Genomic DNA, 16,019 nt, shown 5'->3' with positions numbered 1-16,019 from the left:
TCCTATTTCTTATGATCTCTGTGTCCTAACAGGAAGTGGTGAGCGTGGATCTGTCGATCAAAATGAACCTTCAGGAGAATTGGGAGGGTGTATATTAGGTACTGCAGAGTGCGAATGCAGAGAGAGAGAGAGTGTGTGATGGAGTTTTACAGCTTTTGGGGAACGAGACAGTAAAGAATGTCCCATAGAAACTAGGATTGCCTGTTCTGAATTTCTATCCTGTACTGATCATGATGACGGTTGTGAATTCTTTTTACAGGATATCAGCAGGGTTGGATTTACAGACAGAAATCTGAAATCAAAGGTTAGGTTCTCAGAGAGTCACTGGATTCTTCGGGACCTGAATATCATCAGCTTTTGAATCTGGAAGGAAAAATGTTTCTCTGTTCTGTCTGCCTTAAAAGATTTTAACATCAGTGTGACTAGAAAAGGACCGACACACACACCCGAGTGAGAGTGTTCCAGTGCACTGACTGTGGAAAGAGCTTTAATCAGTTACACAGACTGAAAAAACATTGCACCATTCACAGCAGGGAGTTCATGGACAAGTTCTGTGTGTGGACGAGGCTTCAACTGATTGTCAAACCTGGAGAGACACAAGGGCACCATGGAGAAACCGTGGAAATGTGGGGACTGTGGGAAAGGATTCAAAGCCCCGTCTGAGCTGGAAACTCATCGGCGCAGTCACACTGGGGAAAGGCCATTCACCTGCCCTGAGTGTGGGAAGGGTTTTGCTCGGTTATCCAACCTGCAGACACACCAGCGAGTTCACAGCAGGGAGAAGCCGTTCACCTGCTCTGAGTGTGGGAAGGGATTCGGTCAGTTATTTAGACTGCAGTCACACCAGCGAGTTCACACCGGGGAGAGACTGTTCACCTGCTCTGAGTGTGGGAAGGAATTCAGTCAGTTATTTAGACTGCAGTCACACCAGCGAGTTCACACCGGGGAGAGGCCGTACAGCTGCTCTGAATGTGGGAAGGGATTCACTCGGTCATCCAACCTGCTGAGACACCAGCGATTTCACATTGGGGAGAGGCCGTTCACCTGCTCTGCATGTGCGAAGGGATTCACTCAGTTATCTCACCTGCAGAGACACCAGCAGGTTCACACTAGGGAGAGGCTGTTCACATGCTCTGCATGTGCGAAGGGATTCACTCAGTTATCCCATCTGCGGACACACCAGCGAGTTCACACTGGGGAGAAGCTGTTCACCTGCTCTGAATGTGAGAAGCGATTTACTCAGTTATCCCATCTGCGGATACACCAGCGGGTTCACACTAGGGAGAGGCTGTTCAACTGCTCTGAATGTGGGAAGGGCTTCACTCAGTTATCCCATCTGCAGACACACCAGCGACTTCACACTGGGGAGAGGCCATTCACCTGCTCTCAGTGTGGGAAGGGATTTATTCAGTCATCCCACCTGCTGAGACATCAGCAAGGTCACACCGGGAGGAGGCTGTTCACCTGCTCTCAGTGTGGGAAGGGTTTCACTCAGTCATCCCACCTTCTGAGACACCAGCGAGTTCACAAGTGATTCCAGGGGTTGGATTCTGCTGTTATTGTTGCTGTTAATCACATTCAGGACTGAACCATGTTCATTCTGGCAGTTGATGAATTGGGAAGATTGGAGGGTTTCTTTCTGCTGGACTGGCCAGTCTCATGACTTTGCCCCAGTGGCTGATGCTCTTTGAGACTTGTTGCGAATATCTAGTTTCATATTTCACTGGGATCACAGAATGAAAGGGTGTTTGGAATGTAAAAGATTTGCAATCCTGTTTGGAACCCTCCAAAGTGTGGCAGGTTGCCATGGAGATGGGCTGTGCTGGTTAGATGGTTCTTCTGTATAATTTATCTGGGTGTTTCTCACAGAAGAAAACTCTGATAGTTTGAGGGTCAAGTTGATTGTGGTAGATTGGGAAACTACATGAAAAGTTATGATGGTAGACAGGCAATAGAAATTGAAGGAATTATTATATCTTTACAACAAATATAGATTCCTTTAAAGAATAAAAATCCAACAGGAAAAGTGATGCAACTGTGGATAACAGAAAATATAAAGATTGCATTAGATCAAAGGAAGAGGCTCATAAAGTGGCCAAAAAAATAATAAGCCTGAGGATTGGAGCTTTTTTAGAATTCAGGAAATGAGGACCAAGAAACTGATAAAGAAAGAGAAAATCGAACATGAGAGCAAACTGGTGAGAAATATAAAAAACTGTAAAAGCTTCTATAGGTATGTGGAAAGGAAAAGATTAGCAAAGAGAAATGTGGGTCCATTCCAGGCAGAGACAGGAGAATTTATAAAGGGGAATAAGGAATTGGCAGAGAAACTAAACAATGTGTGTCTGTCCTCACAGAGGAAGATACAAAAATCATCCCCAAAATGCTAGAGAGCCACGGGACTAGTGAGCATGAGGAACTGATCGAGATTAGTATTGGTAAAAATGTAGTACTGGAGAAATGAATGGGGTTGAAAGTTGTTAAATCTCCTGGACCTGATGATCTACATCCCAGAGTGTTGAAGGAGGTGGCTGTAGAGATAGTGGATGCATTGGTGATCATCTATCAAAATTCTATAGATTCTGGAATGGTTCCTGCATGTTGGAAGGTGGCCAATGTCACCCACTGTTTAAGGAGGGAGAGAGAAAACAGGGAACTACAGACCTGTTAACCTGGCATCAGTAGTAGGGAAAATGCTTGAATCCATTATAAAGCATGTGATAACATAGGATCATATGAATTAGGAGCAGGAGTAGGCCACTCGGACCCTCGAGCCTGCTCCACCAATCGATAAGGTCCTGGCTGATCTGATTGTAACTTCAGCTCCACATTCCCACTTACCCCCTCCCCCCCCGATAACCTTTTACTTCTTGCTTATCAAGAACCTATCTCGCTCTGCCTTAAAAATATTCAAAGACTCTGCTTCCTCGGCCTTTGAGGAAGAGAGATCCAAAGACTCTCTACATTCGGAGAGAAAAAAGTTCTCCTCTGTTTTAAAGGGGTGACCCATTACTTTTAAACCGTGACCCCAATTTTCAAATTCTCCCACAAGAGGAAACACCCTTTCCACATCCACCCTGTCGAGGCCCCTCAGGATCTTATATGTTTCAATCAAGGCACCTCTTAGTCTTCTAAACTTCAGCGGATACAAGCCCAGCCTGTCCAACCTTTCCTCATAAGACAACCCGCCCATTCAAGGTATTCATCTAGTAAACCTTCTCTGAACTGCTTCCAATACATTTACATCCTTACTTAAATAAGGAGACCAATACTCCAGATGTGGTCTCAGCAATGCCCTTTATAACTGAAGCATAACCTCCCTACTTCTAACAATAACATTCTTTTAGCTTTCCTAATGACTTACTGTACCTGCATCATAAATTTTTGCGATGCATGCACAAGGACACCCAGATCCCTCTGCATCTCACAGCTCTGCAATCTCTCTCTCTATCTATAACGTGCTTATTTTTTATTCTTCCTGCCAAAGTGGATATACTCAATTTGCCTGATCTTTCCCCACTCACTTACCCCACTCAGTTTACCTGTAAATATCCCTTTGTAGTCTCCTTATGTCCTCTTCACAACTTAATTTACTACTTATCTTAGTGTCATCTGCAAATTTAGCAACCATACCTTCGGTCCCTTCGGCCAAGTCATTTCTATAACTTGTAAAAAGTTGAAGCCCCAGAACTGATCCCTATGGCACACCATTTGTCACATTTTGCCAATCAGAAACTGGCCCATTTATGCCTACCGTGTTTCCTGTTAGCTGACCAATCTTCTATCCATGCCAATATCTTACCCCATCCAGCATAAGCTCTTATTTCTTGCAATAACCTTTGATGTGGCGCCTTTTCAAATGCTTTCTGGAAATCTAAGAATAGTATTCCACTGGTTCCGCTTTATCCACAGCAGATGTTACTTCTTCAAAGAACTCCAATCAATTGGATAAATATGATTTTCCTCTCACAAAGCCTTGTTGACTCTCCCTATGACAGATGTTAAGCTAACTGGCCTGTCGTTTCCAGTTTCCTGTCTGCCTGCCTTTTTGAATGAAGGAGTTACATTCACCATTTTCCAATCTAATCTTCCCCGAATCTAGGAAATTTTGGAAAATTAAAACCAACACATCAACTATCTCACTAGCCACTTCTTTTAAGACCCGAGGATAAAGTCCATCAAGACCTGGGTTCTTGTCAGCCTGCAGCTCCAACTATTTGCTCAATACCACTTTTGTGGTGATTGTAATTTTCTTGAATTCCACCCTCCTTTCCATTTCCTGATTTACAGCTATTTCTGGGTTGTTAATTGTATCCCCTATAGTGACGACCAATGCAAAATACCTGTTCAACTCATCTGCCATCTCCTTATTTTCCATTATTAATTCTCCAGACTCACTTTCTATAAGACCAACGTTCACTTTGTTAACTTTTCTTTTTTAAACATCTATAAAAACTCTTCCTATCTGTTTTTCTATTTCCAGCTAGCTTTCTCTCATACTCTAATTTTTCGCTCCTTATCTCTTATGGTCAGTCTTTGCTGTTTTTATATTCTGTCCAGTCTTCTTACCTGCCAGCTCTTTTCGCTTTAAGTTTGATGCTATCTTTAACTTTTATAGTTAACCACAGATGGTGCGTCCTCCCCTTGGAATTTTTCTTTCTTGTTGGAGTGTATCTATTCTGCATATCTTGAAATATCCCTTTAAATGTCTGCCACTGCATCTTTATTGATGCATCCCATAACCTAATTTGTCAGTTCACTTTAGTTAGCTCTGCTTTCATGCCCTCATAACTGCCCTTCTTTAAGTTTAAAATACTTGTCTTGGACCCTCTCCCTCAAATTGAAGATAAGATTTAATCAGATTGTGATTGCTGCTACCTAGGGGTGCCTTCACTATGTCGTCATTAATTAATCTTATCTCATTGCACAATATCAGGTCTAATATAGCCTGCTGTCTGGCTGAAGAATGTGCTATTCTAAGAAACTATCCTGAAAATGTTCTGTGAACTCCCCATCTAGGCTACCTTGGCCTATCTGATTTTTTCAGTGTGTATGTAGATTTAAATCCCTTATATTTATCACTGTAACGTCTGACAAGCTCCCATTATTTCTTTCTTTATACTCCATCCTACCATGTGGTTACTGCTAGGGGGCCTGTACACCACTCCCACAAGTGACTTCTTGCCTTTATCATTTCTCATCTCTACCCAAACTGCTTCTATATCCTGGTTTCCTGAACTTAGATCATCCCTCTCTATTGCGGTAATGCCACCATTAATTAACAGTGCCATCCCTTTACCTTTTCCAAGCTTCCTGTCCCTACTTAATGTCATGCATCCTTCAATATCAGTTAGTCTGTTAGTCTCCAAACTCCATGGAGGTATTTAAATGTCAGATTTTGTAAACGACTACACTTTAATTGTCTATTTAATTTCCAGATAGAATGATGTTGGGAGTCTGAAAGATAACTAATTGGCATTCCTACCTGGATACAAGGCCCATGTGATTCACATTGCCATGGAGATGGGCTTTGATTGGAGAAGGATGCATAGGAAGCCATTGTAGGATTGGGTTGTAAAGTTCTTCTAAAAGGCTTCTCTGAATTTCACAGACAGATCAGTCTGCCAGGATCCAAGAGAGAGAGAGCTGATAGAGGCAGCAAGTCTCTTTCAACACACGCGAATGTGGATGGGACCTTGTGCTCAGATTGAAAAGACCAAATTCACAAGGATTTAAAATGAGACTGGAAGATTTGCCTTGCTTGAGTTAGAGGGAGAACCCACGAGACCCTTCACTGTGAAAGACGGTTCTGGGGTTTAAGGTTGCCAGACTGGGAAAGGAAAAGAATGGAAGTAAACCCTCAGGAGCAAAGAATCACTCTGGACAGGTTCCATGATAATTGAGTGTCTACTTCAGGAACAGAGTAAAGTATAACCATGGAGTGGAATTTTTGATTATGTTAAAAGTCAAAGAGCAAAATTCTCATTGATAGTTTAAGCTATACCTTGCCCACAAAAATGGTGTTTAGCTAATGTTGCTTCTAGTTTGTTTGTTGTAGTAAATCATAAAACTTGATATCTTGTTTTGTGATCCTTTAATCTGAATTTCTTTTTACAATTTACCAGTCTTTACAGAGATCCTAATATTTGGTTTAGAGCCACAAGTTTCAACTTCCCATTTGAGCCTCCGGCACCTTTCTGTTGCTCTATTTCTCGTGCCAATTACAACCAGGCAACGGAGCTGAGGGCTGAATTTAGGTGAGAATAATGGGGCCTGCAACCCAGTTGGTAAACTGCTCCAAAAAATTTGCTCAATGGCACTTTTGTGGTGATTGTAATTTTCTTGAATTCCATCCTCCTTTCCATTTCCTGACTTACAGCTATTTCTGGGTTGTTAATTGTATCCCCGATAGTGAAAACCAATGCAAAGTAACTGTTCAATTCATCTCCTTATTTTCCATTATTAATTCTCCAGACTCACTTTCTATAAGACCAACGCTCACTTTGTTAACTCTTTTCTTTTTTAAACATCTATAGAAACTCTTACTATCTGTATTACTATTTCCAGCTAGCTTTCTCTCATGGGCGTTGCAGTAATAGAGAGACAGGAAGGTGCTGGAAGTCTGACTGGGAAGTGGGCCTCCAACCAATCGGGGTGCAGAAGGGGGGGCTGATGGTGACTTGACTCCTGGGGTTCAGTGCCCCTGTGTCCAAAGCAGGGAGTCATGGGAACAGAGGAGCCAAAGAGAAACCATTTGGGTCCAGAACATTGTGCACATCCTTTTACTCTGGTTTTCTCTGACCCTCATGTAATTTTGTGTGTTTTAACCATGTTCTGTTTCATTAATAAACTTTTATCGGTAAGAATATTTTATTTCCTGATAAAATTTATTCACTTTATGCAAAGTGGGTGAGAGGGGTTGACAGGCTCTTTAACAGAAAGTGAGTCCCTCTATTAGGTCATTGGCAAAGGAGACAGAGGGAGAAATGAGATTTTATTTTCCTGTTGACATACAATCTTAGAAAATGGGGTTCAGGGAGCCCATCGTGATTTACTAATTTATCGAAGTTCTTTGAAGAAGTAACAAGAAATGTGGATAAAAGGGAACCTGTAGATATGGTAAACTTAGATTTCCAGAAGGCATTTCACAAGGTGTCACAGCAAAGGTTACTCCACAAAGTAAGAGCTCGTAGTGGAGGCGGTAACATATTAGCATGGGTAGAGGATTGGTTAGCTAACAGGAAACAGAGAGTAGGCTTAAATGGGTCATTTTCGGGTTGGTAAGATGTGACAAGTGGAATGCCACAGGAGATCAGTGCTGGGCCCTCAACCATTTACAATTTGCTGATGACACAGAGATTGATAGGAAAGTAATTTGTGAAGTGGACACAAGGAGTCTGCAAAGAGATATAGAAGGTTCAGTGAGGGGGCAAAAATTTGGCAGATGGAATATTATGTGGGGAAAATGTGAACTTGTCCACTTTGGCAGGAACAATAAAAAAACAGCACATTAAAATGCAATGAGATTGCAGAACTCTGAGGTACAGAGGGACCTGGGTGTCATGGTACATGAATCACAAAGTTAATACTCAGGGACAGCAAGTGATTAGAAAGGCAAATGGCATGTTGGTGTTTATTGTGAGGGGAATGAAATATAAAAATAGGGATGTTTTCCTGCAGTTGTACAGGGCCTTGGTGAGACCACATTTTGAGTATTGTGCACGATTTTGGTCTCCTTATTTAAGAAATGACATAATTGCATTTGAAGCAGTTCAGAGAAGGTTCACTCGCCTGATTCCTGGAATGAGGGGTTTATCCTCTGAGGAAAGGTTGGACAGGTTAGGCCTGTATCCATTGGAGTTCAGAAGAATGAGAGATGATCTTATTGCAACTTTTAAGATCCTGAGAGGGCTTGACAGGGTGGATGCTGAAAGGATGTTTCCCCTTATGGGAGAGACTAGAATTGGGGACACGGTTTAAACATAAGGCGGTCTCCCATTTAAGACAGAGATTAGGAGAATTTTTTTCTCTGAGGGTTGCCAGACTATGGAACTATCTTCCCCAGGGAGCGATGGTGGCAGGGTCATTGGTTATTTTTAAGGCTCAGTTTGATTGACAAATCCTTGATTGACAAGGGAATGAAAGGGTATGAGGCGTAGGAAGGAAAGTGGAGTTGAGACCAGACCAGATCAGCCATGAACTTATTGAATGGTGGAGCAGGCTGGACGGGCCGAATTTTTTTTTCTTCTGAAAAGTATACTTTATTCATAAAATACCTGAAAGAACATGTTTTGTAAAACATTTCTAAATCACCATCACAAAAAGTGCAATCAGATTCAACTTTTATACATGGATCACAAGGTGCTTCAACACAATCAATGAATATTACAATTGTTTCAATATGGTCATTACAGACAGGACAATGGTATTGGAGTTATCAACATACATCACGTTGCACTCTGAGGTGCTTCGATACAATTATAATACAATTAGTATTCACTACATACATTCATTGTGAGCTGTACAGCCCAATGGGTCTATACCTTTCCCAGCACCTCGGTGCACTATGGCAGAAAGGTCTTAGACAGCGACCTTTCCCCACTGGGCCTTTGCGGCGGCTGCCCCAAGCTTTAGTGCATCCCTCAGCCCGTAGTCCTGGACCTTGGAATGTGCCAGTCTGCAACACTTGATCAGGGACAACTCTTCGCACCGGAAGACCAACAAGTTTCGGGCAGACCAAAGAACGTCTTTCACCGAGTTTATCCTCCAGCTGGAGTTGATGTTTGTATCGCTGTGTGTCCCTGGGAACAGCCCGTAGAACACAGAGTCCTGTGTCACAGAACTGCTCTGGATGAACCTCGACAAAAACCACTGCATCTCTCTCCAGACCTTCTTTGCAAAGATACATTCCACAAGGAGGTGAACAATGGTCTCTTCCCCACCACAGCCACCTCGAGGGCAACGTGATCAGCTTATTCATTTCACCTACAATTTCCTGACTTTCACTGGAATGTAGGTGGACATCAGGTTAATATATTCCACTGAACTACCCCCAAGGTGAGTTATTCCAATTGCTTTACTGTCCAGTACAATATTTAGCTAATATTGGTAAAACAGAAATCAAACATTCCCATTTGATTTCAGGCATTAACATATTCTGTTTGCTCTTCATTATAGACGTCAGTCTGGGATTGTTCTCCTTGGAGTAAAGGAGGGTGAGGGGAGATTTGATGGCGGTGTACAAGATTATGACAGGTTTAGATAAAGTGGATAAAGAAAAGCTGTTCCTATTCGCTGATGATGCATGGATGAGGGGGAAAGTTTTCGGCAGGAATTGCAGGAGGGATGTGAGGAAGAAGTATTTTTACACAGTGACTGGTGATGACTTGGAACTCGCTGCCTGAGAGGCTGGTGGTTGGGGGAAGCAGAGACGATGAGCGATTTCAAAATGAAATTGTAGGGGCAATTGTGGGAAATAAATTTGCAGAGCTACAGAGGTAGAACGGGGCAATGGAACTGACTGGTTTGCTCTGCAGAGCCGCCATTGACTCGATGGGCTGAATGGCCTACTTCTCTGTCCGAGTAACTCTGTGATCTAGAGAACAATTTCAGCTGCTCCAGTCTTTCCAACTAACTGAAGTCCCTCATCCCTGGTGCTAGTCTCATCAATCTCCTCTGCACCCTCTCGAAGAACTTCACATCTTTCCTAAAGTGTGGGGCCCAGATACAGGGTTCCATTCTAGAGGGATAGAATTGAAAAGCAGGGAGGTTATGTTCAACTTGTTTAAAATAATGGTTAGATTACAGTAGGAATACTGTCAACATTTGTGATCTCCATTTAGAAAAAGGAAATAGAGGCACTGGAGAAGTCGCAACAAAGATTTACAAGAATTGAGAGCATTTAACCCTCATAAAAAGTGAAACAGCCTGGGCACTTTTCTCCAGAAAAGACAAGACTGAAGGGTGACCCAGTGGAAGCCTTTAAGATTATGAACCAGTTCCATTTCTACTTGCTTTCAGCCATTTCTCACAAAAGCAACTCGGATTGTAAGTTTCTGTCTGAAATTTAATTTTCCTCTAGTTACCAATCTCCACCATTAGACAAGCATTCTCTGTTACCATGTTATAATCCTGATAGCCTGATGGTGAAGGAAGAAACTGGAGCCAATCTTTACTTGGTATAGATTTATTCACGGAGTGAAACATTACAGGTATATACCTCCTGACTCGACTCCACTCTGTGTCAGTAAGGGTCTCTTCATACTCTTTTGAATATCAAATTAACAATTAAAAGGGACAAATTAACAAAAGATCAATTGAAAAAATTAAAGGGGAAGTCCCTTAAAGAGGAAATGCAATGAAAGACAAAACCACAAAGGAAAATTACATAGGTTAAACCAAAATATGATTGCGGTGGGTCAGTGATGTGCCCCAGCCCCTGCGGTGCCCACCAGTCACGGAATGCCTCCAGCGGCCAGCGGACACCGCGTGCTCCCTCTGCAGGGATACCCGGCCATGAATGTAGCCATAGAAACTGGGCAGTCGGGCCCGACGACCCCCTCGCCACCTGCTGCCTGGACCTGTTGATAGCCAATTTGTCTCTTTATATGTGCTCAAGTAACCATTCAGTCAATTCCCTCCAATTGTATATACTTAACTTCAACTGATGCAACTAACACCCACAGTCAGAGCATCTAAAAGGTCTCTAATCGGTGTGGCTGTCATGGTGGCTCAGCAGCTCGGATGAACAAGTGCAACCCTTTCCACATGCGGAGCAGTTGACCGGTCTCTCCCTTGTGTGAATGTGTTGGTGTCTCAGCAGGCTGGATAACTGAGTGAATCCCTTCGCACATTCAGAGCAGGTGAATGGCCTCTCCCCGGTGTGAACTGCCTTATGTCTCAGCAGGCTGGATAACTGAGTGAATTGCTTCCCACAGTTGGAGCAAGTGAATGGCCTCTCTCCGGTATGAACTCGCTGGTGTTTTAGCAGGCTGGATAACTGACTGAATCCCTTCCCACACACGAAGCAAGTGAATGGCCTGTCTCCAGCGTGAACACACTGGTGTGTCAGCAGGCTAGATAACTGAGTGAATCCCTTTCCACATTCAGAGCAGATGAACGGTTTCTCCCTGTTGTGAACTCGCCGATGTCTCAGGAGATCATACGATGTTCTAAAGCTCTTTGCACAGTGAGAGCAGTTGAATAGTCTCTCCTGAGTGTGAATGCCGAGCTGACGGTCCACCAGTGTTGGGTTTTTAAAGGAACTCCCACAATCAGAGCATTGAACAGGTTTCTCATCGGTCTGGCTGCTTTGCTGTCTCAGCAGACTGGATGACTGAGTGAATCCCTTCCCACACACACAGCAGGTGAATGTCCTCTCCCCGGTGTGAACGCATCGATGTCGCAGCAGGCTGGATAAGTGAGAGAATCCCTTCCCATGCGCTGAGCAGCTGAATGGCCTCTCTCCACTGTGAAGTCGCTGGTGTCTCTGCAGGGTGGAGGAATTTCTGAATACCTTCCCACACTCAGAGCAGGTGAATGGTCTCTCCCCGGTGTGAACTCGCTGGTGTGTCAGCAGGGTGGAGGAATCTCTGAATGCCTTCCTACACACAGAGCAGGTGAATGGCCTGTCCCCGGTGTGAACTCGCTGGTGCCTCTGCAGCGTAGATGAATCAATGAAACCCTTCCCACACACAGAGCAGGTGAATGGTCTTTCTCCACTGTGACTGCGCCGATGAGTTTCCAGCTCACAGGGGACACGGAATCCCTTCTCACAGTCCCCACATTTCCATGATTTCTCCATGGTGTGGGTATCCTTGTGTCAGTCAAGATTCTTTGATCAGTTGGAGCCTTGTCCACACACAGAACACGTGCATGATCTCTCTGCACTTTGAATCATGCAATGTTTTTTTCAGGCTGTGCAACTGATTAAAGCCCTTTTCACAGACAATGCACTGGAACACTCTCACTCGGGTGTGTCTGCCTCAATTTTTTTCAAGTTACACTGCTGTTAAAAATCTTTTAAAGCAGACAGGACAAACACTTCTCATTCTACATTCAAAGGCCAATGTCATTCATGTCCTGATGAATAGACCTGAATTGTCAGATTGTGGCGTGATGTTTCCTTTGAGATTTCTATCTGTAAATCCTCCTCTTCAAATATTCTGTAAAAGGAGTTTACAAAAGTCATCAATGTCAGTACAGAATAGAAATTCAGAACAGACAATTCTATGGAACTACTGTCCTTCCCCCAAAACTGTAAATCTTCATCCCACACACCCTCCCTCCATTCTCATTGTGCTGCACCTAATCTACACCCTCCCAATTCTCCTCAAGCTGCTCATTCATGCTCATCAACAGATGCAGCCTCGCTGCTTCCTGTCCAGGACACAAAGCACCCGAAAATACAGTCTGCTAGCCATATATATAGATTACATATATATCTATGTGACTGGACTAAATATGTTTACAACATACGGTAATGGATTCACTTTCTTTCCCTTCATTTCCTGCAAGTCAGCATTTTGCCCCCAGAATGAGAAAAGAAATGGAAAGGGGGAAACATTGATTTCCTCACAGATGTCGCCCAGAGGAGGAAGTTTCAGTCTGAAGCTCATTGTCCAACATCCACATTGTGACGTCTACAATGCAACCCTGTCTGAATCAGCCAATAGGAATCAGTCTGCTCCGCGGTGATGTCCTTGGGTTCCAGTCTGCAGGCCAGGCTTGTGGACATGGGAGCCCCGCCCCCACGGTTTCCTCTACATCGGAGAGACCAAACGCAGACTGGGCGACCGCTTTGCAGAACACCTGCGGTCTGTCCGCAAAAATGACTCAGACCTCCCTGTCGCTCGCCATTTTAACACTCCACCCTGCTCTCTTGCCCACATGTCTGTCCTTGGCTTGCTGCATCGTTCCAGTGAAGCTCAACGCAAACTGGAGGAACAGCACCTCATCTTCCGACTAGGCACTTTACAGCCTTCTGGACTGAATAATGTGTTCAACAATTTTAGATCTTGAACTCCCTCCTCCAGCCCCACCCCCTTTCCGGTTCTTCCCCCCTCCCTTTTGTTTTTTTCCAATAATTTATATAGATTTTTCTTTTCCCACCTATTTCCATTATTTTAAATCTATACCTTTTATGCCCAGTTAGTCTTATTCCACCCCACCCCCGCTAGAGCTGTACCTTGTGTGTCTTGCCATCCATTCTTAATTAGCACATTCGTTTAGATAATATCACCACCTTCAACACCTCTGTGTTCTTTTGTCTGTGACATCTTTTGATTATCTGCTCCTTTCACTGCTTGCTTGTCCATACAACCACCCCTCCCCCAAACTTCTCTCCCCCCACCCCCCCACCTTAAACCAGCTTATATTTCACCCCTCTCCTAAGTTCACTCAGTTCTGTTGAAGGGTCATGAGGACTCAAAACGTCAACTTTGTTCTTCTCCGCCGATGCTGCCAGACCTGCTGAGTTTTTCCAGGTAATTCTGTTTTTGCCCCGCCCCCACCCATTGTTCCTGCTTCCCTTCCCCCTCCTCGAGCCAAGGTTTCCAGACAACCGGCTGACGGCTCCGGCCAGAGTGAGAAGGCGCTCGGAGAATTCGGGAGAGGGGAAGCTGCGCATGTGCAGGGGAGAGCCTTCCCTTCATGCTGGGGGATTGACCAATGGGAAAAGTAGGAGGACCAGAAGGACACTGGTCCTCCAGTCAATCAGAGCGTGGGCTTTGTGTGAATGCAGATTGAGCTTTACCCAGACTAAAACTTCCTCCTGTGTCCAACATCTGTGAGTAAAACACTTTGTTTGTTTTGAAAAGAAAGAGAAGAGAAACAGACAGGGTTTGTGAGGTTGAGGTTTTCAGGAGAAAAGGGAAGAGTTCAGTAACTGAACAGTGAAGCTGGGAGTGGGAGATGGAGAGGAAGGAAGTCTGAGCAGCTGGGAAAAGAAAAGCAAAAAGGCTGAATGGAGGAATCCAGCTGTGAGAGATCCAGAGGGAAATGGGCTGACCGATCCTTTGTCCCCTTCACTGTCAGGGCTGACGGCCTGAAGTTGCTGGGGATATGGTTCGGAGGGACCAGGGCACGCGTTAGAAACTGGAAGGAGCGAGTGTCTATGGTGAAAAGGAAACTGGGCATGTGGGAGCGACGGTCCCTCTCCATTGTGGGTAAGAACCTGGTCATCAGGTGTGAGGCACTCTCGCTGTTGCTGTACGTGGCGCAGGTCTGGCCCATTCCACACTCCTGTGTGGTGGCGATCACCCGAGCCATCTTCCGCTTTATCTGGAGGTTGAAAATGGATCATGTCCATAGGTACACAATGTACAAGCCTCTAGATAAAGGGGGAAAAAACCTGCCCAACATCGCCCTCATACTGATGGCCACCTTTGTGTGTGGCTGCATCAAGCGGTGAGTAGACCCTCGGTATGCAAACACCAAGTGTCACTACATGCTGAGGTTCTACCTGTCCCCAGTGTTGCGAAGGATGGGTCTGGCCACACTGCTGCGGAACGCTCCAATTAGTTGGACCGTGCCGTACCACCTGTCCCTCATGGGAAAATTTATGCAGAGAAACACCTTTGACCACAAGTCCATCAGGTAGTGGTCGGCACATAACATCTTAAAAGGCCCTGAGGGAAAAGGAGAGGCTGGCCCGGTTGGATGGTTCCCCGAGCAAACTGACAAAGTCATTTCGCAGAATGCCTCATCGCCAGAACTTTCCAACAAGCACCAAGACGTAGCTTGGCTGGTGGTGAGAAAGGTCCTCCCCGTCAGATCCTTCCTACACGCCAGGAGTCTCACTCCCTCGGCACATTGCCCTCGAGGTGGCTGTGGTGGGGAAGAGACCGTTGTTCACCTTGTAGATTGTGCCTTTGCACAGAAGTTCTGGAGAGAGATGCAGTGGTTTCTGTCGAGGTTTGTCCCGAGCAGTTCTGTGACACAGGACTCTGTGCTCTACGGGCTGTTCCCAGGGACACACACCGAGACAAACATCAACTGCAGCTGGAGGATCATCAACTCAGTAAAAGACTTTCTTTAGTCTGCCCGTAACTTGTTGGTCTTCCAGCGCAAAGAGTTGTCCCCGACCGAGTGTTGCAGACTGGCACATTCCAAGGTCCAGGACTATGTGCTGAAGGACGCACTAAAGCTTGGGACAGCTGCCGCAAAGGCCCAATGGGGAAGGGTCGCTGACTAAGACCTTTCTGCCACAGTGCACTGCAGGGCTGGGAACTGTAAAGAGCCCCTCGGGATGTACAGCTCAAAATGAATGTCTGCCAATGATTGTAATAGTCATTGTTTGTACTGATACACCTTGTGATTCATGCTGTAAAAGTTGAACCTAATTGTATTTTTGTGATGATGATTTTGAAATGGTTTGAAATGTTGTTGAAGATTTATGAATAAAGTATATTTTTGCCAAAAAAAAGTGAGAGATCCAGAGGCTGTGACTCTGGGGGCTTCCAGCTCATCTAAAAGCAGAATCCTGCGGATGCTGGAAATCTGAAATCAAAACAAAAAATGCTGGAATTAAAAACTCAGCAGGTCTAGCAGCATCTGTGTAGAGAGAGAGAGAAACCAGTGTGTGACCTTTCATCCGAACTGGGAAAAGTTAGAGATGTCCTAGGTTTTGAGCGAGGGGTGGATGGAACAAGGACAAAAGGAGAGGGTAGAAGACAGGAGAGGTTGAATGACAAAAAAATTTTCCTCCAGGGCCAAAGGAAATGGAGATGGGACTAGAAAAGAAACAGTACGTGTGGAGCAAATGCGCTACTAACTAAAAAAAGTCAGAAACAAGCAGAGGAAAGGGATTAAAATGCCCCACAGTTTAATTTCATACTTCGATTCATTTGACACTTTAAAAAAAAAAACTTTTTCTTGTTCTTTCAGGTGTTGAGGATTGCTAGTTCCAATATCCGCTGGGTACCAATCCCCCTCCAGATCTCTCTTCCCTTTGATCCTTTCTCTTCTAATCTCACCCCTGACCTGGAATTCACAATACCCTCTGACCTTCTCCCTGTCTG

General features: G+C 44.6%; 1 pseudogene; it reads left to right on the top strand.

Moving 5' to 3' along the window:
* Nucleotides 1-679: 679 nt before the first annotated feature.
* The window catches only part of LOC121273617, a 30,441-nt pseudogene continuing 15,101 nt past the window's right edge, over nt 680-16,019 (top strand).

Source organism: Carcharodon carcharias (genome assembly GCF_017639515.1).
Source record: "Carcharodon carcharias isolate sCarCar2 chromosome 27 unlocalized genomic scaffold, sCarCar2.pri SUPER_27_unloc_1, whole genome shotgun sequence".
Taxonomy (NCBI): domain Eukaryota; kingdom Metazoa; phylum Chordata; class Chondrichthyes; order Lamniformes; family Lamnidae; genus Carcharodon; species Carcharodon carcharias.
This window is presented reverse-complemented; position numbering and strand designations above follow the sequence as displayed.